This window comes from Equus caballus, chromosome 14 (assembly GCF_041296265.1).
Source record: "Equus caballus isolate H_3958 breed thoroughbred chromosome 14, TB-T2T, whole genome shotgun sequence".
Classification (NCBI taxonomy): Eukaryota; Metazoa; Chordata; class Mammalia; order Perissodactyla; family Equidae; genus Equus; species Equus caballus.
Window position 1 is genome coordinate 63,064,853 of NC_091697.1, and position 26,302 is coordinate 63,091,154.

General features: G+C 38.4%; 1 long non-coding RNA gene across 1 annotated transcript; it reads left to right on the plus strand.

The window, feature by feature from the left end:
• The first annotated feature begins 16,726 nt into the window (after positions 1 to 16,726).
• LOC138917565 (uncharacterized) lies at positions 16,727 to 19,455 on the plus strand. Its single transcript, XR_011425748.1, has 2 exons — positions 16,727 to 17,080; positions 19,223 to 19,455. It is a non-coding gene; the product is annotated as an uncharacterized lncRNA (long non-coding RNA).
• The last annotated feature ends 6,847 nt before the right edge of the window (positions 19,456 to 26,302 follow it).

Here is a 26,302-nt window from a genome sequence, read left to right on the forward strand (position 1 = left end):
GGGGCGAGGAGAGTTGGGGGGCGGGGGTTGTGGAGTGAGGGAGCCTGCCTTACAGGCGGGGCGGAGAGAGAACTCCCCGGACCCGCAAGAAAATCCCTCCGGGCCCTCAGGAGGCCTGGCGCAGAGATTTCTTGGGGAATGGCTCCCTCTGCCGACTGGCCAAGGAGGCCCCCGGGAGGACCGACGATACAAAGGTAAAACGATGAAAAAGGCTTTTCTCCATTTCTGGGTTGGGCGGGACATGAATTCTGGAATCTACTTCTCTGACTGTCCACCTTCCTCACTAAAGAATTTCTTCGGGTCTGGACGACCCAAGCAGATACAAACCTCTGATTGCTGCAAAGTTCTTTCTTATATTCAGCTGAATCCTATCTTCCTCTGCTTTTTGCAAAAAAAAAAAAGGCTTGTGCTTCATAGCCCCCAGGATGATCCTCTCCTACCAGGTTTCTCTTCTTTACACAGGCACTCTTTCTTTCTAGAGAGACCTCAAATATATAAGCGTCCCCAGTCAGCATTAGAACCTGGCGAATAGTCCATTCTCATAATTTTGCTTGAATGGAATGAACGAACATATATATGTTTGAAACCCCTCACCGTCCTCCTCGGTCACCCCTAGAAACACAGGGAACACTGTATTTGTTTGTTTGTTTACCAGGCATGATTGCCGTTTCTTCTGGCTAACAGTACCTCCATTTTTCTCTGGGGGACCACCCCTGCCACACTTAGTGCAGTCTGGATAGTAAGGTCAGTCACCGTGGGCCAGGAGTGGACCCCTGTCTTAAGCTGGTCCCCTCAGACTTTTTCTGCCAGGAATGCGAACTATGATCAGAACGGCACAAGAACACACAAATCGAGAGCTGATTGATCCGTGTGGCGGTATTCCAGAGACTGGCCATTAGCTCATGTCGCTTATTCCTCAAAGCTACTCTGCTTTATGAAACCTGGTTACTCCACTTCCTTTGATTTTTTTAATCAACTTTATTGAGACATGATTTACATTCAATGCAGTGCACTCATATTAAGTGTATGGTTTGATGAGTTTTGAACAATGTAACCACTACTACAATCAAGATAATGAACAATTCTATCACCCAGAAAGTTCCCTTGCACCCCTTTGAAGTCAGTTCCCCATCCCATCCCTGGCCCACTGAATAGCTTTCTGTAACTATAGATTAGATTTGTCTTTTCTAGAGTTTCTAGAATGAAATCATATAGCGTGTATCCCTTTGTGTCTGGCTTCCTTCACTCAACATAATGTTTTCAAGATTCACCAATGTTGTTTGTGTAAGCAGTTTATTTCTTTTTATTGATAAGTATTATTCCATTGTATGGATATGCCACAATTTGCCCATTCACCAAATGTTGATGAATACTTGGGTTATTTCCAGTTTAGTCTCATTATGAATAAAATTGCTAGGAACATTCCTGTACAGGTCATTTTGTAGACATATGTTCTTATTTCTTTTATTTCACAGGAGTGGAATTACTGGTTTATACAGTAAGTGTGTGTTAAACTATGTAACAGAGATTAACCGTTTTCCAAAGTGAATGCATCACTTTGCATTCCCAGCAGCAATGTAGGAGAGTGACTCCACATTTTCATCAACACTTGTTATTGTCTGTCTTTTTATTTTAGCCACTCCACTGGGTATATAGTTGTATTCATTATGGTTTTAATTTGCATTTCCCTAATGACTAATGATAATGGCCATCAAAGATGTTTACCATCTTTTTGTGTGCTTGCATGTCATTTGTTCTTTGATAAAATGTCCAGATTTTTGGCCCAATTTTTAATCAGGTCATTTGTATTCTTGTTATAGGGTTGTAGGAGTTCTTTATATATTTTGAATACTAGGTCTTTGTCAGATATACATATAGCAGATATACTCTTCCAGTCCATTTCTCGCCTTTAAATATCTTAATGCTGTCTTTCAAACAGTAGAAGTTTTTCATTTGGATGAAATTTATCAATTTTTTCTTTCATGGATGTGCTCTTTACATTCTATGTAAGAAATTTTTGCTTACCCCGAGGTCATGAAAATTTTCTCCTGTGGCTTCTTTCAGAAGATTATACTTTTAGCTGTCATGTTTATGCCTGTGATCCATTTGGAGTTAATTTTTGTGTATGGTGTGAGGTAAGGGCTGAAGTTCATTATTTTCACACAGATACCCAGTTATTTCAATGGTGAACAAAAGTGGTAAAAACTAATATCTTTGCCTTATTCCCCATCTTAGAGCAAATATGAACAGTCTTTTACCGGTAAGTAGGATATTAGCTGTAGGTTTTTCATAGACACCTTCATTGGATGAAAAAGTCCCATCACTAAGTTTTTTACCATGAATGACTGTTGAATCTTGTCATTTTCTGCATCAATTGAAATGATTGCATGGTTTTTCTCCTTGACTTTGTTAATTGATTGAATTGTTAAAACTGCCTTCCTTCCTGGACTAAAGCTTACTTGGCCATGTGTAGTATAGATTTTATGTACTATGAGATTTCATTTGCTAAAATTTTGTTCAGGAGTGTCTATGTTAGGAGGAATATTGGTCTGTATTTTTCTTTTCTTGTGATCTCTTTGTCTGGCAAGAGATTCATCAATTTTTTGATCTATCTAAGGACCTTGCAGCCCCATTCTGGCATGGCGATAAATGTCCTGCAGACCCTCCACAAAGAAACTTGTGCCCTGAAGGTCTTCTGCTTACATCATCACTCCCACACTGGCTCTCCAGTTCCCTCTTTGCTCCCACAATCATGGCTTGCCTGCAGCCTGAAGGTTTCCCATTCAGTCCCCGCACGCTCTACAACTCCTTACATGGCTTGCCTGTGGACTGGAGAGTATCTCCTGTGCCGCTGCTCCCTCTACAGGCTCCTGTGTGGCTCATCTGTGGTCCAGAGGGTTTGCACAGAGCTACCACTCTCTGCGTGCCCACACTACCTGTTACCAATCACCAGTGTTTCACCTGCACTCCAGAACGTTGCTTCCCCATAGCTTGGAGACTTTAGACAGCTACAGCCTGGGCAAACCAGCAAACTTCTTTGCTAGCAGGTGGACTGAACCATAACTTCTCCAATGAGGTCTGAACCCCTTCCAATTTTGTCCTTTCTTGAGCAGTTTCTCAGCCTAGAGTACCATGCAGAATTGTCATATCTTAAGTCACTTTTTATCAGTTAATAATTCTTTATGTTAAACCCCCCCGTTTAACCCACCGTGTGGTTTCTGTCTCCTGATTAGTGCCAGACTGATATACTCTAACAAGGCATGAGCTTTCTGGAGTCTCTATTGAATGCCCCAGCAGTTCAGGGAAGACTACTCACTCCTCACTCTGTTTATCAGGGCTGCCAGGGGTCTGTCAGTTGTTCAGCTTATAGCTTTCCTGACTGGGGTGCGCCTAGTCTTATAAAGTTTCCCCCTATTCATCATGGCTTAGTATTATTCAACAGTAGAAGGACTTAACGCAAATTTCTGGAGATCTTTCCTCATGTAATTCTCTCTTCTTTGGTACACTGCCCTCCAAATTCCAGCCACCTCAGCCTCTCTGAATTCCAATGTCTGTCTTTCCTGTGCTCCCCTGTACTGTGCTCCAGGAAGAACCTCTAGTCAGAGAGCTGGAGTGATTCTAGGGTTCACCTCATCTGCTTACCTTTTCTCAGAGACCGCATTCCTCTTGCCTAATATCTGAAAAGTGTTGTTTCATATATTTTGTCCGATTTTTGGTTGTTTAGAGCAGGAGCATAAATCCGATCTAGTTACTCCTTTATGGCCAGAAAAAGAAGTTCTTTTCCTTTGATCTTTAGGAGATACTCTTTGAATAAATTCCTTCACATTTTTTCTATGTTTTAATTTATTTTGCTTGAGTTGAATAGAATTGGTTTTTGTTCCTTTCATCCAAATAACTCTGGATGATACACATGTGGTACCAAGAATGAACCCATGAAGCACTTCAGATAAAACCTGAACAACCTGGATTACAGTGAGACTTTGACTACTTTTATTTTAAATACTATAGCATTATTAATACAATAGGAGATTAAATGGGTTTTTTTTTGTTGGTAATTATACTCTTCTGTTAACATAGAATTTATAATCTACTAAAAATCCAACTATTTCTCATACTTGCTATTAGCCCGACTTTTTAAAATATTATTTATACAATTAATTGGGACTTTCATAGTAATTTTACAGGACTATTCCTTAAGCCCTATGAAATTCCATTTTTCTACACGTGGTCTGTTTTAGAACTTGAGATCTTGGTGGAGCTAATTCTTGTCCTACTATATTAGCTAGCCAGCTCAGAATCATGGTATTTGAAAGTTGGTCAGCAAGCCACAGTGCTCTTGAGCAAATACTTGTTAAACATATGGAAGCAGGTAAAAGTCAAAGGTATATTCTGACAGAGATTTTCTTCTCCATTTCTATTTATTCATATCCTGTACTATGGTCTGTCAACCACTTATAAATGCTACAACTCTATTACATCTGATAATGAGGATTTCATGGGATATTTTTTCAATTACCTTATAAATCCAGATGTATTCTCCTTCCTTCAATTTATCTGTCTGTAATATTTCCAATAAAGGAAATCAAGTAAGCTTAGCAGTTCTACCTCTTAGCAAACAAGGTTGACATGTCATACCCATGACTTCCACTCTGTAGTGCTCTCAATCATATCTTTCAATCTGTGATTTAAAAGCTTGTTAGTTACAGCAATAGACTAGAGTTCACAGAATTTATCTCCTTCCCATTAAAAAAGGGGTGGGGGGATTACAAAATGTTAACTTATAAATATGGCACAAAGTGAACGTTCTTTACTTCATTCCATACTAACAGGAGGTATGTATCATTATTTCTGTTTTACAGAAAACGGAGGCTCAGAAAGATCAATTAACTTGCCCATGATCATGTAGCTAGTGAGCGGCAGAGGCAGGTCTGACTTTAAAGCTGATACTCTCTCTCCAACTTCACCTGTCTTAGAACTACCTTTATCTGTTCTAGTCTTCTGATAGCCCACGATAGCTCTTCAAGTTTCACCAATGCTGTGTTTAATTACTTTTCCCCCCATGGACCTTGAAAATTGGCTTTGTAGAGTTTGATTTTTCTTAGAAAGAGTCTTTGCTCAGGAGTCTTAGAAGCTCTTAGGTATATATATATACAGCTTCATCTCTCTCCACAGGACAAATACAGGCAAGACTGAAATAGGTTGTATCTTTAATCATAAGACTCACCTGAAGGATGGAGAGAGTTAGAAAGGTGGAGTTCTGGGCCCACGAGTGGCCCCTCAGACTCCTTCATCTCAGTGTCTTGTCCTAGATTTTTTTTTATACTACTTTCTCAAGGATGACCCTTGCCTACTTTTTTAAAAAGATCACTCTCTTTTGAAGGTGTTGGAGGAAAGAAAAGAAGACACAGGACAATGGTTGAGGAAACTGTATTTGCAGCACCTGACCCTGAATTAGAAGTTAGGGGCATTTTTCCATCTCCTCTTATGTAAGATGCCTCCACAGATGTGAGAGATCTTGGTATTCTTGGGGAGAGGGGCAAAAATGGGATTACAAATTCATCTGTGTATTTCTCCTAGCTTAGCGTTTTTCAGTCTTTTTGGTTTCATTTTTGTTTTGTTTTGCCTATTTTCTCTGAAATATTCTTTTTTTCCAGCTTTATTGAGATATAATTGACATATAACATTGTATAAGTTTAAGATATACAACTTGATTTGAAACACTTATATATTGTGAAATGATTACCACAGTAGGGTTATTTCACACCTTCATCATGTCACATATTTATCATTCCTTTTTTGTGGTGAGAACATTTAAGATTTACTTTTAGTAACTTTCAAGTATATAATATGGTATTGTTAACTTTGGTCTCCATGCTGTGCATTAGACTCCAGAACTTACTCATCTTATAACTAGAAGTTTGTACCCTTTGACCACATCTCCCCCATTTCCCCCACGCCCCAGCACCTGGAAACCACCATTCTACTCTGTTTTTATGAGTTAAGCTGTTTTAGAACCCACGTATAAGTGATATCATACAGTGTTTTTCTTTCCCTGTTTAACTTATTTCAGTTAGCATAATACCCTCAAGGTCCATCCATGTTTTGGCAAATGGCAGGATTTCCTTCTTGGTCATGGCTGAATAATATTCTGTTATATACATATATAACATTTTCTTTACCTATTCATCTGTCAAAGGATATTTACATTGTTTCCACATCTTGGCTGTTGTGAATGCTGCAATGAACACGGGGGTGCAGATATCTTTTTGAGATCCTGATTTCACTTCCTTTCGATATATACCCAGAAGTGAGATTGCTGGATCATATGAAAGTTCTATTTTTAATTTTTTGAGGAACCTCCATACTGTTTTCCAGAGCAGCTACACCAATTTACATTCCAACCAACAGTGCACAAGGGTTCCCTTTTTTCCACATCTTTGCAACACTTGTTATCTCTTGTTTTTATAATAATAGCCATTCCAACAGGTGTGAGGTGATATCTCATCATGATTTTGATTTGCATTTCCCTGATGATTAGTGATGTTGCGTATCTTTTCATGTACCTGTTGGTCATCTGTGTGTCTTCTTTGGAGGACTATTCAGGTCCTTTGCTCATTTTTAATCAGATTTTTTTTCTTCTTTTTGCTATTGAGTTGTATGAGTTCCTTGTATATTCTGGGTATTAATCCCTTATCAGATATATGATTTGCAGATGTTTTCTCACATTCTGTCCGTTGCCTTTTTATTTTGTTGATTGTTTTCTTTTGCTATGCAGAAGCTTTTTTAGTTTGGTGTAGTCTCACTTGTTTATTTTGCTGTTGTTGCTTGTGCTTTTGGTGTCATATAAAAAAAAAAGTGTTGCCAAGACCAATGTCAAGGAGCTATTCCCCTATGTTTTCTTCCAGGAGTTTTATAGCTTTAAATCTTATGTTCAAGTCTTTAGTTCATTTCGAATTAATTTTTATGAGTAGCGTATGATAGGGATCCAATTTCATTCTTCTGCATGTAATTATCCAGTTTTCCCAACACCATTTGTTGAGGAAACTCTCCTTTCTCCGGTGAGTATTCTTGACTCCCTGGTCAAATGTTAGTTGACCATACATGTGTGAGTTTTATTTCTGGTCTCTTAATTCTGTTCCATTGGTTTATGTGTCTATTTTATGCCAATACCATACTGTTTTGATGACTATAGCCTTGTAATATAGATTGAAATTAGGAAGCTCCAGCTTTGTTCTTCTTTCTCAGGATTGCTTTGGCTATTTGGGGTCTTTTGTGGTTCCACGTGAATTTTAGGATTTTTTTTTTCTGTTTCTGTGAAAAGTTCCATTGGAATATTGATAGGGATTGCATTGAATCTAGATCGTGTGGGGTGGTACGGACATCTTAACAATATTAATTCTTCTGATCTATGAACACAGGATATCTTTCCACTTATTTATGTCTTCTTCAATTTCCTTCATCAAAGTCTTACAGTTTTCAGTGTACAGATCTCTCATTTGCTTGGTTAAAATTATTCCTAATTATTTTATTGTTTTTGATGCTATTGTGAAGGGAATTATTTTCTTTATTTTGTTTTCTGGTGTTTCATTGTTAGTGTATAAAGACACAACTGATTTCCAGATGTTGATTTTGTATCCCACAACTTTACTGAATTTGTTGATTAGTTCTAATAGTTTTTTGGTGGAGTCTTTAGGACTTTCTATATATAAGATTGTATCATCTGCAAACAGGGAAAATTATATTCCTTTCTGATTTGGATGCATTTTATTTCTTTTTCTTACCTAATTGCTCTGAGTAGGAGTTCCAGCGCTATGCTGAATAGGAGTGGTGAGAGGAAGCATCTTTTTCTTGTTCTTAATCTTAGAGGAAAAGCTTTCAACCTTTCACCCTTGAGTATGATGTTAGCTGTGGACTTGTCATATATGGCTTTCAATTATATTGAGGTACATTCCTTCTATACCAAATTTGTTGAGACTTCTATTAGAAAGGACGTTGTATATTGTCAGATGCTCTTTCTGCATCTATTGAGATGATCATATAATTTTTATCTTTCATTCTATTAATGTGGTATATTGCATTTATTGATGTGCGTATATGGAACCATCCTTGTAGTTCAGGGATAAATTTCACTTCCTCATCGTGTATGATCCCTTTAGTGTGCTGTTGAATTTGGTTTGATAATATTTTACTGAGAATTTTTGCTTCTATCTTCATCAAGGATATTGACCTCTAGTTTTCTTCTTCTTATCTAGCTTTGGGGTCAGGGTAATGCTACCCTCATAAAATGAGTTTGGGAGTGTTTCCTCCTCTTCAATTTTTTGAAAGAATTTGAGAAGGATTGGCATTAATTCTTCTTGAAATGTTTGGTTGAAATGTTTAGAAGAATTCACAATAGTCCTGGGTTTTCCTTTGTTGGGAGGTTTTTGATTACTGATTCATTCTCCTTCCACATTATTGTTTTATTCATATTTTCTATTTCTTCATGATTCAATCTAGTTAGGTTGTATGTTTTAGGAATTTATCCATTTCTTCTGAGTTATCCAATTGTTGGCATATAATCGTTCATAGTACTCTCATATGATCCTTTGTATTTTTGTGGTATTAGTTGTAATGTCTCCTCTTCATTTTTAATTTTATTTATTTCAGTTTTCTCTCTTTTTTTTCTGTGGTTAGTCAAACTAAAGTTTTGTTAATTTTATCTTTTTGGAAAACCAGCTCTTAGTTTCGTTGATCTTTCCTATTGTTTTTCTGGTTTGTATTTCATTTATTGTCATTTCCCTTCTTTTGCTAACTTTGGGCTTAGTTTATTCTTCTTTTTCCAGTTCCTTGAGATGAAAAGTTAGGTTGTTTATTCGAGATCTTTTTTTTTTCTTAATGTGAGCCTTTATCACTATAAACTTCCCTCTTAAAACTGCTTTTGCTGCATCCCATAAATTTTAGCATGATGCATTTCCATTTTTGTTTGTTTCAAGATATTTTTTTATTTCCCTTTTAATTTCTTCTGTGACCCATTCTTTGTTCAGGATTGTGTTAATTTCCACATATATGTGAATTTTCCAGTTTTCCTCCTGTTATCGATTTCTAGTTTCACACCATTGTGGTTGGAAAAGATACTTGATATGATTTCAATCTCCTTAAATTTGCCAAGACTTGCTTTGTGACCTGTCATAGATCTATCCTGCACAATATTCCATGTGCACTTGGGAAGAATATGAATTTGCTGCTGTTAGATAGAATGTCGTGTATATGTGTCTGTTAGGTCCATTTGGTCTAAATTATAGTTCAAGTCCAACATTTCCTTATGATTTTCTGTCTGGATGATCTATCCATTGCTGAAAGGGGAGTATTGAAGTCTCCTACTATTATCGTATTGTCTGTCTCTCCCTTCAGATCTGGTTATATTCACTTAATATATTTAGGTACTCAAATGTTGTGTGCATGTATGTTTATGATTGTTATATCCTCTTGATGAATTGATCCCTTTATCATTACATAATAACATATTCTTTGTCTCTTATTATAGTTTTTGGCTTAACATCTATTTTGTCTGATGTAAGTGTAGCTACCTCTGCTCTCCTTTGCTTTACACTTGCATGGATATCTTTTCCATCCCTCACTTTCAGCCTGTGTGTGTGCTTAAAGCTGAAGTGAGTCTCTTGTAGGCAGCATAGAATTGGGTCTTGTTTTTTTTAATCCATCCAGCCACTCCATAACTTTTGAGAGATGGGTCTCTTTGGCAGCATCCCTCATAGCTTGGGAAGCTGGGCACTCACTCACATGCCCTCACTTTCCCTGAGGCAGAAATCATGAGCTGAGAAAGTCCCTCTTGGCACTGAGTTCTGTTGCCTTGAGGGAAGGGTGACATGGATAAAGTCAAACTGTTCCTCCTACTTTCTCCAGTACATCTAATCTTGAATTTTTTGCTCTAGCAGTATGCTAGAACTTCTGCAATGCACTCCTGGACTTCCCCAAGGACTCTCTCATCTGTGGGTGACTGTGTAAGTCAGTGTTCTCCAGAGGCTCCTAGACCATGGCTGAGTAGGGTTAATGCTGGTTCATGGGCCGCTTGAGGGTCCACAATGGGGACGATGGCCTATACTCCTATTATCTGATGCATGAATGGGCAAGACTCCTTCTGGGTCCTTGGGCGTGTGGTTCTGGATCCCACAGCTCCCACAAAGTCACTTTCATCCATGGATTAATGCCAAATGATTGTTGTTGGGGAGGATATGATGAGAGAAGTCTTAGTTGGCCATCTTGCTGATGTCCCTCTCTCCAAATTTTTTTCTTACTGTGAGCCACAGTAAGAAGTACATTTTTCATCATGACCAAATTCATATCTTTATATGCATATAATTGGAACAAGTTTCATGAAACAAAACTTACTCTCACTATACGTAATGTCTTATATTTTCTATTCTAGTGCTTCTCAAACTTTAATGTGCATGTTAATCAGCTAGGGACTTTGTTAATATGTGATTCTGATTCAGTATCTTGGGTGGGGCCTACATTTTAACCTACTCTAGGTGGATGTTTCTGTTTCTCAGACACACTTTGAGTAGCAAAGTTCTATTTTCTCACTTTATTTAAATGTTAAATTACTTTTATGACTTTTGAATCTATCTGGACTGTCAATTTGTAAAAGCACTGCTGGCACTTTTCCTGGTGTGACACTATGTTTGGAGAAGCTCTTGAACCAACAATATGCCTATCTATGATATTCTTGTAAAAATAGACTTCCTGTGGAGTGGTATCATGCTTGGAAGTGGTTTAACAGGAAACAGGCTTCATCTTTCATACAGAAGACTAAAAAGTGATAGAAGTAGAGATGGATATTTTCCTGACATTGCTTTTTAAATTGTAATATTTGACTCAATAAATAGATCTATTCCTATTTGTAATAAATAAATCTAAGCAATCTACATAATAAGGACTCTCATAACTGTGTATGAAAAGAAAGTTACAGAAGATGACTAAAAGTAACCGTGGTAATGATATGAGTATCAGAAAAAAAACATTTCCTGCAGTGTGATCTCCTTTTGTCTGCAATATGAATGCTTATTGTGTCAGTCACGGTTCTTGTTTTCAAGTAATAAAAGTCAACTCTGACTAACTTAATAAAAACAAAACTAGGGGAAGCTTTTGAGGGACTACAAAAGAGAGGGGAAACTGTGAGACTAAATTTGAAAATAAGAAGGCACTCCTCTCTCTAGAGGAAGGGGAAGGGGGAATCAAAGCCAAGGTCTCCGAGCAGAAACAGACTGGTCAGACTGTTCCCACTGAGATGAATGAATCCAAACCATTAATTTCCTTAGTCCTCACGTCACATTCTCAAGATTAAAGTCACAGGAGAGAGCGTCCATTTGGCTGAACTCAGGTTTTGCATGTCTTCTTAGCTGTCCTGGGACAACATGAAGTACTTGGCCTAATATACCATCCCTCTTGGAGCATGGAAAAGTAGGGAGAGGAAACGTCCCAAAAATAAATCAGGGTGTCATTGGGAAGAGGAAATAGTTACTAAGCCACCAATAAACTATACATGACAAAGCACTGTGAATCAGTAAGGGCCTTTATTGCAAGTGTAACAGGCTGGTGAATGGTGTTTTCCAGTTGTTTGGGAATTGTGGCTATAGTCTCAGAGCCAAGAAGAGTAAAATGGTAACTGGCCTGCATTCTAAAGAATGCATCCAAACACAACCTTTGCAGAACTTAATAAGAGGCAAATGAAAACCAGCTCTGATACCACCAGCAAGCACTGTCATCCACCTCCCAATCTCTATTCCTTTACCCCTATAGGAAAAAAAATAAAGAATTTCAGAAGAGTTGTCAGAATTCTAGCCACATGGAAATTTGTCACCCAATTGGTGGCTTTTCACCTCTCCATATTAGAGGAAAGAGGAATGTTTCTTCCCTCCCTAGGGCAAGTTAATTTAAGATACAGGGGGAGGCAAGGAAACTGTCACGGAGATGAGGAGTGCTGAGCAGGGACTGAACAGCATCTCCACCCCTAGTTAGACTTCTGCTTATGTAGAGCAGGCAGATCTCTCCACACCTTAGAACAGGAGGAAGGGAATTGGGAAGAGACAACAGTGGGCAGCTTCTACTCCCAATGTTTGGTGAGGCAAGAGCCTGAGTTTCCCTAGGGCCAAATGGACACCACTGGAGGGTGTCTGGGCTTAAGCAATCTTGTCATCACCCTGCTTAAGAGGGTTGCCTACTAGTGGGGAGACAGAGCCAAGGAGCAGAAACTGAAAAGGCAGGGGGCAGAAGAACTCAGGTTTTGATGAATTAATCATGTCAGAGGCCTGTGCAACTGGGGCCCCTGCAGGGCCTCCTGAAGAGCCCACCCATGCCCTGCACTTCAGCAGCATCCAGATGTCTCCTCTACAGGTGGACTGACCATCAGTGTGGACCACAGCGGCAGCAGCTAAGCGTGAGATGTTGGTTCCTTTTCCCATTCCTCCTCCAGGACCCCAACATTCTGCAAGAGACAGAAAAGGTGGATCCAAAAGATGAAAGAAGAGAAGGAAATGCAGGAGGAGGAGAGAAGCAAAGCACACCCAATTCCCCAGGGCAGGACCATTTGCATCACAGTTCAAACCTGGGCTAGGGTGAGGGGAAGAGTATAAAACTGGATTTGAGATTCAAGCTGTAAACTGGATTACCTTGGCCTTGATGTTTTAAAACCTGAAAGTAGCTGTAAACTGGATTACCTTGGCCTTGATGTTTTAAAACCTGAAAGTATCTGGAATGCTAAAGGAGCTACCCAAGATGCAGTGAAGGGACAGAAAACAACTCTTCATCAAAGCACACCTGAAAACCATGTTGGAGAAATCAAATGAAAGGGCTTCACGTTAGTATCTCACTGAGTTCAGACTCTCCAATAAAATGGTTACACAGCAAAGGAAATGGACTTTGAGCAGTTCAAGCAGGAAACGGATTTAGTGTGAAGATACTGGGTGCTCAGTGAAACGCCAGGAAGACTGGAGGACTAGGTTGGGCAGGTGCCCAGGGACAGAGTGACATTCTGCACCCAGAGCTAAAATCTCTCCTTGGAACTGACCTGAAGAAGCTCTGCCCCACCACTGGGCACCGAATGCCGGACGTCTCACCGTCAATGCCTCCAGCCCTGGACACTGACTGAAGCAACTGTTGCCTCTAGGAATGGGATGTCACTGCTTCCCCTGAGCTGCCAGAAAGAATGCTCCATTGTCCCAGGTGGCAATTAAAAGTCCAAGGCAGACACATCTGATTGGCTGAGCCTAAGTCACATGTCCAAGGCCCAGTTACAAAGGAGTTTGAAGAAGCAAGTATTTGTCCTTTGTGCTTTTATCCTGCAAGAAAGGCTCTCCCTCCCATCAAGTCTCAAAGCAGGATTGCTGTTAGCCTCTACATAGATTTGTGCAAATGAGGAAAATGCAGAAAAACTCTTCCCTTTCTCCAGTGATTACAGGCCACTGTCAGGGCTCAGGGGGCAGAGTTTACCTGGATTTCAGCCCCACTTGCCCTCTCTGCTGAGAGCCTTACTGCCGTGCACAAACTGCACACCTATATGCAGTAGCCCTGTTCACAAGGTGAACACTTCTCAAATACAGAAAAGGGGTGCAGCTGAGATGACAGATAGATATTAGAGGAAGGTATCCAGCTTAGGGAGCAATACAGTAAACAGATAATGAGCACATAACTTAATGAAGACCAGTGGAGAAATGCTGTCGTGAAACCAAGACAAGTGAAAAAGAGCTAGGTAAAAATTGGGCTTTCCTGAGTAATCGCTTAATGTGAAACTGAACCACCATCACTAGGAGAGTCTTTCTTTGCACTGTGTGTGAAATTTGGCCTCAAATGAATGGAGGCACCAAGTGGTATTGAACCAGGGTGGACATATCTGAATCATCATGCAGAATTACTTGGGACCATTAAAAATTTAAATTAGTACGCTATGTTGAGATTTACATCGACTCTCATTCTGGCTCACAAAATAACTTTCTCATGCCTAACAAAATAGGAGAAGACTTATGAAGGATTTTATGTATTTTCATGTTAAAATGAATAATCATTTGTTCATAAGTGTGACAATGATTTAATCAAGTATTTGTGAAAGAAAAGTGCATATTATTTTAATACTGTATAATAATATATATAAACACTTTTGCTCAAATATGTATTATGAAATTAAAAGTAAAAAGTAGTAAGTTATTCATATTTTTATTCTGAAAGTAGTAGAGATAGTAAAGACAAGCACATTGATCAGATCATTCCATGTTGACAAATCAAGGGGGAAAAGTAAGTTTTATTCAATGAAATGATTGATCCATAACATCCTCCTGCAGCAGATAAATTCTACTGTGCGTGTATAACACAGTCAATGCTTCTGAGTTGGGTGATTTTACAGATGCTGTGTCTGGGTTTCTTTCTACAGAGAAGTAGTGAATTGCAAGTCTATTTGGAGACAAGTGAAGGCAGAATGGAAAGAGAGGTACTTGACCCAAAGTATTGACAACTCTTTCAAATTTTGCTCTAAACTGCAGCAGAAAAATGAAGCAGTAATTATCAAGGGATGTAGGATCAAAAGAGGAGTTTCAGAGGTGGAAGGAATTACTGTGGTTTTTGTATCTTGTTGGGAATGACCAAGTGGAGAGCCAGTGTGGGTGAGAAGTGGCTCACTGTCACTCTAACACTATTTCTGAGAGTTCTTGGCTATTTAACCACCATCCATCACCAGAACGCTTTCGTCTTACAAAACTGAAAGTCTGCACCCGTTAAACAATAATTCCCCATTCCCCTTTCTTCCCAGCCCCTGGCAACCACCATTCTACGTTCTATCTCTATATGTGACTTCTCTAGGTACCTCACATAAGTGAAATCATACAGTATTTATTTTATGACTGACATTTCACTTAGCATAATGTCTTCAAGGTTCATCCATGGTGTAGCATTTATCAGAATTTCCTCCCTTTTAAGGCTGAATAATATTGTGTTGTATGTGTAGACATATGTTGTTAACCATCCATCTATGGATGGATACTTGGGTTACTTCGACTTTCTGGTTCTTGTGAATAATGCTGCTATGAACATGGGTTTACTAATATCTCTTAAGGATCCTGCCTTCAATTCTTTGGGATAAATACACAAACATGGAATTGCTGGATCATATGATAATTCTATTTCTAATTTTTCTAAAAATTCCCATACTGTTTTCCATGTGACTGCACCATCGTACATTCATTCCCACCAACAGTGCACAAGGGTTCCAATTTCTCCACATCCTGCCAACACTTGTTATTTTCCCTTTTTTGTTAGTAGTCATCCTAATAGATGGGAGGTGGTATCTCATTGTGGTTTTGATTTGAATTTTGCTAATGGTTAGTGACGTTAAGCATCCTTCATGTGTTGTTGGTCATTTGCATATCTTCTTTAGAGAAATGGCTACGTTCTTTGCTTATTTTTTGAGTTTTTTCGTTGTTGTTAAGTTATAGGAATTCTTTATATAATCTTCTGTCCTCTTGCTCACTCCACTTCAGATACATCGGTCTCCTCTCTTTTCGTCAAACAAACCAGGCATTTTCCCCCTTTGGGCCCTTGCTATTTGCTCTGCTTGGAATGCGTGATTTGCTTCCTCATCTCTTTCCCGTCTAACTCAAATTGTGCCTTCTCAGTGAGCCTTCCTATCAAATATCATAACTCATTCCTGCTTCTCCAGCACACCTAATCCCCTTTACAATGCTCTGCTTTTCCTGTTTTTTATGTTGCTTTTCACCTTCTAATATCCTACATAATTTACTTATTCATTATGTTTATTGTTTGATATATGCCTTTCCCCCACTAAAATATAAGCTTTTCAAGGGCAGAGTTGTCTATTTTGTTTACCGATGTATCTCAAGCACCACGAGGTGTCCTCGTGCATAGTAATTTCTCAAAAATCGTGAATGTATTTTAAACAAAAATTTTATAACTCAGTAGAGGATTTTTATTTTCCACTTGGAAATTATCTTTTCTAAGTAGAAAATTATTTTAAGATCAGAGGCTCCTGAGCATGAATTTCTTTAATTCATTTAATACATTTGCCCAAACCACAGAGTTGCACAAATACAGCTCTCAGTAGATTTCAGTCTTATCTCTCAGATTATAATAATTATCTCACTCTTGCTATAAAAGTTAAGAAGGGGAGGAGGAGATGCAGATAAAGAATTAATTAATCAAGCCTTTAACTTTTCTGAAAACCCAGGGAATTTTTATCAGCCTGCTTTGTTCCTTACCTAACATTACTCTCTGGAATATTAATATTATATCCTGAGATTTACAGCCTTATATGACCATGATGTATTCACACAAGTGAAGGGCGAGCGCCCCGAAAGAGTCTTTCCTTACACTTCTCGTATATTAATTCACTTAGAAGCCTTCACATTCAGGAATATCATTCACATTAAAACAACGGAGGATTGTTTTACTAAAATACAGTGCTTCGCAGCCTTTTCACAATACATACACTAAGGATAGTTATGTTCATATGGCATACTGGGAAAAACAAGGGAATCAGAGCCCTTGGCAAGGCTTCTCTGGTTACTAGCCCTACCCAGCCACCCCCAGGGCTGGTTGACCCACCACTTGGGAAGTCTACTAAATTAGATGATGTCATAGAAAGTTAATTCTTACAAATTGGTGAGTGAAACCAATCCTCTGTGACAAGCATCATTTATGACTTCAGTTGTTTTCTTCACCACACATTATAACAAACATTTTTTTTCCTACATAGTCTACTCTTAAAGTTTCAAGCCAACAATTATTTGAATTTTTAAAGTAAACATCTGAATATTACCAGAAAGTTCCTCATCCCCTCTGCTGGATTTGTCTATTGACATCTAGTCCATCATCCAGCTTTAAACACTCTTCTGTCTCTCATATTGCAGAGGCTGGAAGCCTGAGAAGTATATTTTTCTGACACCCTAGCCAGCAGTTCTGCATGCATTTTTAGGCTCCATCTTACAGAGAAACTCACATGATCCTTTAAAGGCAGCAGAGAAGCCAAAGTCATTTTTCTTCACTCCCCGGCAGCAGAAGGCACAGCATGGGCCTTCCAAAGGTGAGTTTCCGGAGTGGCTCCCATCTCCCCTGCCATTCCACCCATCTTGGAGCTACAGATTACTAGGAGATGAGTAAGAGTTTCCTGCACGTTCCTGACTCTGGCAGACAGAGGCTGTCTAACTTTCTGGGGTGGTACACCGAAAAGCTAGTGGTGGTCCCCCGCCTCGCCTCCTTCAGCCCTTGTAATGCCTCTGTAAGCACCTGAGGCCTTGTATTAAAGCCTCTGCTTAAAAGACCTATAGTGCTTTTCATATTCTCCTCTGAGCCGTGACTGAAACACTCTTCTTAGGAAACACACATAGAAACTCCACTTTTTGGTATAAGACATATAACAAACATATAACCTTAACCTTCATTTTCTGGTAACAGATATGTTAATACTCTAAACTTTTTTCCTATCTATTTAATAGGATGTAATGGCTAGCATGGGGTTTATCTGCTCACATCTCAAGACTCCCATTCTTTAAATTTCCTATTAAACTACCGACGTGGACTGTGGTTTCTGCTCCAGTAATTTTTTAGCCAAGAGTAAATTAAAGAATATCAGGCTTATAATATTCTGCTTCTGTACTACCCAAAATACATGACCAGAAAGTAAAAGGAATGTAGATCGCCTAAATGAAAATCAGGGGCTCTTTCTAGAAAAAATGGTGAATTTAGAAAAGCAAACAATAAATATTCACTACCATCTAACTACCTAAAAATAAAAGTAATCTTTGTTTTGTACATCACACCAAAACAAATTTCAAACAGATAAAAGATTTAAGTGTTTAAAAGAAACGACCCATTAAGATACTAGAAGAAAATCTCAGTGACTATTTTTAAAACTCTTGTTTAAGAAAACGTTTTCTAAATGTGACACCAAAGGCAAAAACCATTTTCAAAAAAAAGATAGGTTTTTCAAAAATATTTTCATTTTATAAGTTTTAAAATATATCAGAATTAGAAACAATAGTACCCACCACCTAGATTAAATGCTTCTTCACATTGTGCTGTGGTTGCTTCATCCCTCTCTCTATTTTCTATTATATCACTCCAAAGTAAATGGAAAATAGCAAGATATTTCACTTGTAAATGCTTTAGCAAAGATCTTCAAAAAGTTTGAGTATACTCTTACAAAACCAGAACACCTTTATCACATCTGAAAAAATTGACAATAATTCCATAATATCATCTAATATCCAGTTCATTATCAAATTCCCTCATTGAAACAAAATTTCTTTTAACTATTTCTATTCAGACTAGGATCAAACATTATACTTGGTTGTTATCTCTCTGAAGTCTTTTCAAATCTAAAACAGTACCCTCTACCTCCACTTTACTTGTCTATGACATTGACTTTTCCAAAAGCTCAGATCAGTTTTCTTGTAGAAAATACCACATTCTGGACTGATTATTTCTTCATAGTGTTATTTAACATGATTTATGATTGCTAGATTCCATTCTGAAAAAGGAAAGAACTCACACAAACGTCCAGAGATCTCCAATGGAACTTTCTATGATGGTGGAAATGTTCTGTGTCTATGCCATTCATTGTGATAGCCACTAGTCACACAGCTATTCACTCAAAGTGCAACTGAGGAACTGAATGTTAATTTAACTTAATTAATTAGAGTTTTCATTTTAAGTAGTTAGTTCCTGCTGGGCCATTTGTGTAACATGAAAGCGGATATAAAGTGCCTACTTTATGCCTGTACATAGCAGGTATTTGATAAATGTTTGCCCTTCTCTCTTTCAAATATATTTTTTTAAAGCAAGCTATGCAATATATTATCACATAGATTTGAATGAAGCTGTATGTTTGATCTTATAGTGTGATCAAGACCTTCTCAATAGCAGAGAAGTAAAGGCTGTCTGTTTACTTCAGGAATCTTCATGATCAGCACCAATTGCTATAGTTATCTGGTTATATTCATGATCCTCATGAAAAAACATCTCAGAAATACTGCAGTTATTTTGCAGTATATACCTGCACTTTTAACAGATATATGTAAGGCTTAAGAGTTAGAATTAACATTTTCTAAAATAGCTGGTCCTGCAGATTCACTTTTCTTTCAAATTGCTTATAGTATGTGATCAGGATTACTTAGACTAAACCAGGACAACAAGATTCAATACTGGGACTTTTATTCCAACTTAGAAAGAGAATCTTTTTTCTTCATGAGACTGAAGCTTGAAAGATCGAAGCTGGAGTTCCTGAGATCCTGCCTGATGGAAAGTACAACACAGAGAAAAGTAGAACTGAGACACAGAGAGAAAGAGTTCCACTTGGCCCCTGGATCCAAACATGCCTGCAGCAGACAATGTTGAATGAGGAGAATCATGTCTATACTTTTCAGTTTTATGAACTAATAAATTCCTTGTTTTTCCTAAGTGAATTTGAATTGTGTTTCTTTCTGTCTTTTGTACCTGAAAGAGTGCTGTCAAAATGTAACAACCGAAAGAGCATAGAATTTGGAATCAGACAAACTAGATTCTAATATATCTCTGATCCAGTTTTCACATCTAGAGATAATAACACCTTCCTCTTAGGCCATGATGAGGACTAAATGAAATAGTATGTTCTGCATGTGGGAGACACTCTGAATCTGCTAGTTCCTTTTTTTAATTTCCCCTGGGAGCTGTATTGATATCACACATTTGAGTTCTCACACACTGTTTTCCTTTTCTATTGTTCATTAAAGAGTTCTCCATTTAGGGGCTGGCCCCGTGGCGGAGTGGTTAAGTTCGCGCGCTCCGCTGCAGGCGGCCCAGTGTTTCGTTACCCAGTGTTTCGTTAGTTCGAATCCTGGGCGCGGACATGGCACTGCTCATCAGACCACGCTGAGGCAGTGTCCCACATGCCACAACTAGAAGGACCCACAACGAAGAATACACAACTATGTACCGGGGGGCACTGGGGAGAAAAAGGAAAAAATAAAATCTTTAAAAAAAAAAAAAGAGTTCTCCATTTATACCCATAGACAATCTGGACCTAAATTGAAAATGGAGAGGGGCATTTCATACAATTGGCAATGGAATGTTCCCCATCTAGTTTCAAAAGATAATCAGTTTAGGGAGCAATAGTATTTGTCTTCGGGTCATACAGACCCAAAATGATGGCTGTGAATTTGTGTTGCTCTCCCCACAGTCTATTCCTTTTTGGTTTCTGTCATCATTGTAATAAGGATTTAATCTAGTTCCCGCTGTGGTCACCTGGTACAGTTTCTTCTGCCTTCTCAAAGATAACCGTGCGTGGAATCTCCTCTATTGGCACTGAAGATTTACTTGCTTTTTATGATCATACTGGAGTTATGTTAAGTAGCTTGATAATCAGACAGAATATAATTAGTTAATCATTTGCAGGATTACCTAGGCTAAAAATTGACACAGTAAATAAAATACAGTAAGCATGTTTATGCCCATCTAAATCCCTGCATTAATAAAGGTGATCAGATTATACAATTCAAATGCATTTCAAGAAAATATCCCTGGCATAGTGGATTAGAAATATGTTTAAGCTAAATTTAGAATTCAGGAAAAGCAATCCTTCAGCTTACTTTCCATTATTTTTTTTCCTTCAACTAAGCTCTTAAACTGAATAAATTAAAGTCTCCAAGATGTTTAAACAGTTCAGTCTATATTAGTATGCTATGATTTATTATAAAATACAGTTGTAAAATCATTGCCAAGTTACTCCTAATACCTGCATAGTCATAACTAGAAATCTCTAGCAAAGGCATCAATGTCCTGCTCACCTATTAATTTTACCTCCTTATGTAAAAGTTATTCATCTCCCGCCTTTGAGAATCTCTCCCCCACAGTCCCATCCCTGTCTCTGGAGCATTGCATTGCGTTCATGAAACCATCTTCCAATCTGTCAGGCAAAATGCTGCTATTTATTATCTAATAGTCTATCTAAAATAATCTCTGCATCTTTAAGATTGTCTTTCATTCTTTTAAAAAGCTTATCATAGTATTTCAAATTGTTTCAAAATTAAGAAAAGCAATGCAATGTATCTTTAAAGGTAGGCAACACCTAGAACCATGTATATTTCTTAAAGCAGTAGAAAGTTTTTATTGTTGCACTTTTGTCTCAGCATGGCCCTTATTGTTATTTTCAGAAAATATTATAAGAATTCACCCCACCCTATATCCACCTCATCTCTGCTTCCACCCCATCAGCATCATGACCATATGTGGCAAGATAAAATTTCAAAGTATTAATCCAAAATTTTCCTCGTCTCTGTCAAGGCCCTCCTTTTCAGTCCAGGTCGTTTGGCTTGAGGACACAACCCAGAAGAGGACAAAAGCACATAAAACAGAAATGTCTGGAAAGATATATGACAGAGTTTTCCTTAGACTCAATTTTAGAATTCTCTGGACTGAGGAGAGAGAAAAACAAGGAAGAGAAACACAGAATAAAGAGAGTTGGGGCCCTATATCTTGTACCCTTCCAAAGATTTGAGGGTGATAAAATGATCCTAGACAGGTTTAAGAGCTTTGAGTAAAAGGAGATTTGTGGCCTGCTTTCTGCATAGACACCAGAGACAGCAAACCCCCCCAGACGGCTGCTGTTTATTTTGGTTGTTTGATAGATATTATAGGCTGGTTCCCACCCTTCTAAGCTCTCCCTTGTGTCAAAGGAGCTAAAAGTTTGGAAACTACATTTCCCAATCTCCTGTGCTAGATAGTTCAGTTCAGGACCTGCCAGTGGAAAGAACTTGCCCAAGATTAAACTGAAATACTGGGACAACTGGATAGTCACATGCAGAAGAATGAAGTTGGACCCCTACCTCACCCCATACACAAAAATTAACTGAAAATGAGCCAGCCCTGATGGCCTAGCAGTTAAACTTCGGTGAGCTCTGCTTTGGTGGCCCAGGTTTGGTTCCCAGGTGCAGAACCATACTACTCACCTGTCAGTAGCCACGTTGTGGTGGTGGCTCACATAGAAGAACTAGAAGGACTCACAACTAAAATATACAGCTATGTACTGGGGCTTTGGGGAGGGGAAAAAAAGGAAAATTGGCAACAGACGTTAGCTCAGAGTGAATCTCTCCCAGCAAAAAACAAACCAAGAATTAAAAAATTAACTCAAAATGAATCTAAAACCTAAATGAACTAAAATTTAAAAATTCTTAGAAGAATGCATGGGGTAAATCTTCATGATCTCAGATTTTGCAATGGATTCTTAAATATGACACCAAAAGCACAGACAGCAGAATTAAAAAACAGATAAATTGAAATTCATCAAAATCAAAAACTTTTATGCAACAAAAGACATCAAAAAGTGAAAAGACAGCTCACAATATGGGAGAAAATATTTGCAAATCATATATCTGATAAGGGACTTGTATCTAGAATATATTAAGAACTATTACAACTTAATAATATAAAGACAAAATTTATCCAATTAAAAAACGGGCAAAGGATCTGAACAAACATCTCTCCGAAATATATATACAAAGGGCCAATAAGCATAAGAAAAGATGCTCAATATCATTAGCCATCAGAGAAATGCAAGTCAAAACCACAATGGGATACCACTTCATACCCACCAGGAAAGCTATAATCAAAAAGACACATAATAAGTGTTGGGGAGGATGTGGAGAAATTGGAACCCTCATACACTCCTAGTGGGAACATAAAATGGTGCAGCCTCTTGGAAATCAATTTAGCAGCTCTTCAAAAGGTCAAACTTAGAGTTACCAAAGGACCCAGTTATTCCACTCCTAAGTAGATACTCAACACATATACATCCATACAAAAACTTGTACATGAATGTTCATAGTGGCATTCTTAATTATAGGCAAAAACTGGAAACAACCCAAATGGCCATTAACTGATAAACGGATAAATAAAATGTGGTATATTCATGCAATGGAAAATTATTCAGCAATAAAAACAAGACTGGCACACGCTAACACGTGAATGAATCTCAAAAATATTATGCTAAGTGAAAGAATCTAATCACAAAGGACCACATATTATAAGATTCTATTTATGTGCAATGTCCAGAATAGGCAAACCTATAGAGATAAAAAGTAGATTAATGTTTTCCAGGGCTGGGGAGGTAGACAGGGGGATTAGGACTGGAGGATGATGTCTAAGGAGAAAGGATTTCATTGGGAGTAATGAAAATGTTCTAAAATTGATTGTGGTGATGGATGCACAACTCTGTGAATATATTAAAGTCAGTGAATTATACACTTTAAATAGTTGAATTGCATGGTATATAAATTATATCTCGGTAAATCTGTTAAAAAAAAAAAAGATTAAAGGGAAGAATAAAGGCAGAGCCACATCTTCTGGCTTTGGCTGTGGCAGCAGTGTGCCCCGTAGCAACTACACTGGCTCTGCAGAGGCACAAGAGCACAGGCTCAGAGGAATCCAGTTAGGCAGGTGTGGGCTCCTACAGAGGCAGTGGCAGCTTCCTGGGGCTCCTGAACATTGACTAACATCGCCTCACCTCTCTTCCTTTTTTTTCTTTCATCCCTTCCAACGATTCTATAGCTTAATTCCCTGGGTTAAATCTCGCTCTGCTTGAAGTTCCTAGAGCAATTTGTTTTCCTAACGAAATCCTGAACTGATCTTATTCCCTAGAGAACATCCCTCCTCCTCATTCTCTTCCTAACAAATTCTCAATTTTGTTCTGGTACTCAACCCTCCCCCACATAGCCAAATGCCCGAGGAAATGGTGATTTCCACCCTCAGCTTCAGGCTTCAGCCTGATTGTGGTCTAAGGGAAATCCCATTCCTCTTGCTAAACATTGGTTCAGAATAAGCATGTGGCCCAGTTACACCAACAAGAGATGAAAAGGGATTTGCCAGAGACTTCTGGGAACATTCTTCTTCATTCTTAAGAAAGAAGCAGGAGAAACCAATTAGATATAAAAGAGAAAGCCTTAATTTCTGCAGGCAGCTGTCATACAACTAAGATAGGAGCGTGCTTTAGAATGAAAATGACAGGCAGAAGGCAGGCAGAGAAACAGAGAAAACCCAGGTCTTTCGTTGCAATTTTAAACTGTTGGATCAACACACCCTAAAGCTCACCTCACCTCTTGACTTCTTATATGAGCTAATAACTTGCCTTAAGGAAGTTTGAGATAAGTTTCGTTACAGCTGGAAACATCTTAATTTATGCCTTGAGCAACCTTGAAGTGGCAGCATCTCTAGGCACAGAGTGCTTGAGGTAACTCCCCAGTTTCCCACAGCCTCAGAGTGCCATGAGATATCATCTGAAATTTACCTCTAAAATCTGAGAACTTTAGCTGAGAGGGGGCCAGTGGACCTGGAGGGGCCTTGAAGCCATGACCAGGGGACACAGCAGGATGAATCACACAAGACCAGAGATGATGTCGAAATGTGGACATCACGACAGAAAGGTAATGACAAGGAGCCACATGGGTTCCTACATCACAGTAAATGCCACGCAGGATAGATGATAACTTGGGGCCACAGCCTCCCCACCTCACACCTCCAAGCGACTTGAGGCCTCTCCCCACATCTCTCAAACTTTGCGAGGATGATGAATTGACTGGGTTAATTTTCCACCATTAAATAGAATGGAAGCTCAAAATAAAGTTTGTTGGATCATAGAAAAAAAAACCAGTTATAGATTGAGAAAATCACAACCCTAAGAGTGTATATCCCAATTATGCAGAACCCATTCTTTGGCCAGTGGTCGGCAGGTGTGGCATGATTATCTTGATTCCAAACTCCACGCCATGTATACCAGTCTTGGCATCATGCAGAGTCACAATCAGCTCTTAGAGTCCCCCTCTGCTAGCTATTCTCATCTGGAATTGTTCAGAGTTCGGGCTCAAACCATCTCATGAATGGAATTTATATTGCAGTGGGTTCCTGGATGCAATCTTGATTGGAGGGCTTACTGTAGAACTATGACCTTCAGCCACTCTGCAGTGACCCTCACCACCGTTGTCTTCCTGATCTAAAAATAGATATCTAGGGGCCAGCCCAGTGGTGTAGTGGTTAGGTTTGCGAGCTCCACTTAGGCAACCCAGGGTTCACAGGCTCAGATCCCAGGCATGGACCTACACACCACTCATCCAGCCATGCTGTGGCAGTGTCCCACATACAAAATAGAGGAAGATTGGCACAGATGTTAGCTCAGGGCCAACCTTCCTCACCAAAAAGAAAAAAGAAAGGATATATAATTAGGTAATTCAACTCAGAGAAATGCACATAAATTCTGTCCTGCAACCCCATGCCTTGTTCCTTACATGTGTTCCCAAGTCATATTATTCCAAATCTGAAGCAAAGGATAAATTTTAAGTACTGATGAATAATATTCAACTCAAAGTTGGTGTAACTTGGAACATGAAAGTACTTACAGCGCTGTTCTCTGATTAATTTTGTAGAAGTTAACTGGCACAGTGCTTGAAAACAAGTTATCATCACATAATTTCTTAACTTTCTTCTTCTTCATTTGTGTCCCACTTCCTTAAAACCAATCTCATTTGTTCAACATTGTCTCTCCCCAAGGAGAGATAACTGATGCTAACATAAATATCATTTAATCTCTATTCTGAGATTAAGAAAACATTTCCATTTTCATTTCAGAAGGAAGAGAGTTCACTGTGTGAAGCAGGAATACTGAACACAATTGGAAAAGTAAAGTTAAACATCAGATTGATGGGTCTCTATCTGATTCCTGTTATCATCCTTCTATTAAAAAAAATTAAACCCATAGACTTGCAGAAAATAATTTCATCTTTATCTTTCACCACTATGTTAAAGATATTCTTTATTTGAACGTTTGATAGAAAATGCTACTGGAGTGGTAGAAACATATCTTAATTTTTTAATGCATTTGAAAAAATGAAAGTCTTTTTACTCCTTGTGCTAGCTCTTACAACTTTATAAATAGATAAGTAATATTTAGCAATTATGTACATACCTATTGCCAAAAAATTTAAATGAAAACCAGACTTATTCTGTATTTTGTCACAAAACAGTTGAGTTTATGCATATGTTTTTTAAGGACAAAACTTTCTTATAATATTTGAAGGTTTATTTTTAATATTTCCACTGAATATTGACTTACAGCTTTGCAATTAGACTATGTGTTACAGGTTACGATGTCTGTTGAAATGTTCACTGTAAAAAAACCGTATGTGTTTACTTAAAATTACAAACTACATTTGTCATCACAGGTTGGTGTTACCCACCAACTTGATGAGAATAGACCCATTTGGGCACCACCTGATCTAGTTCA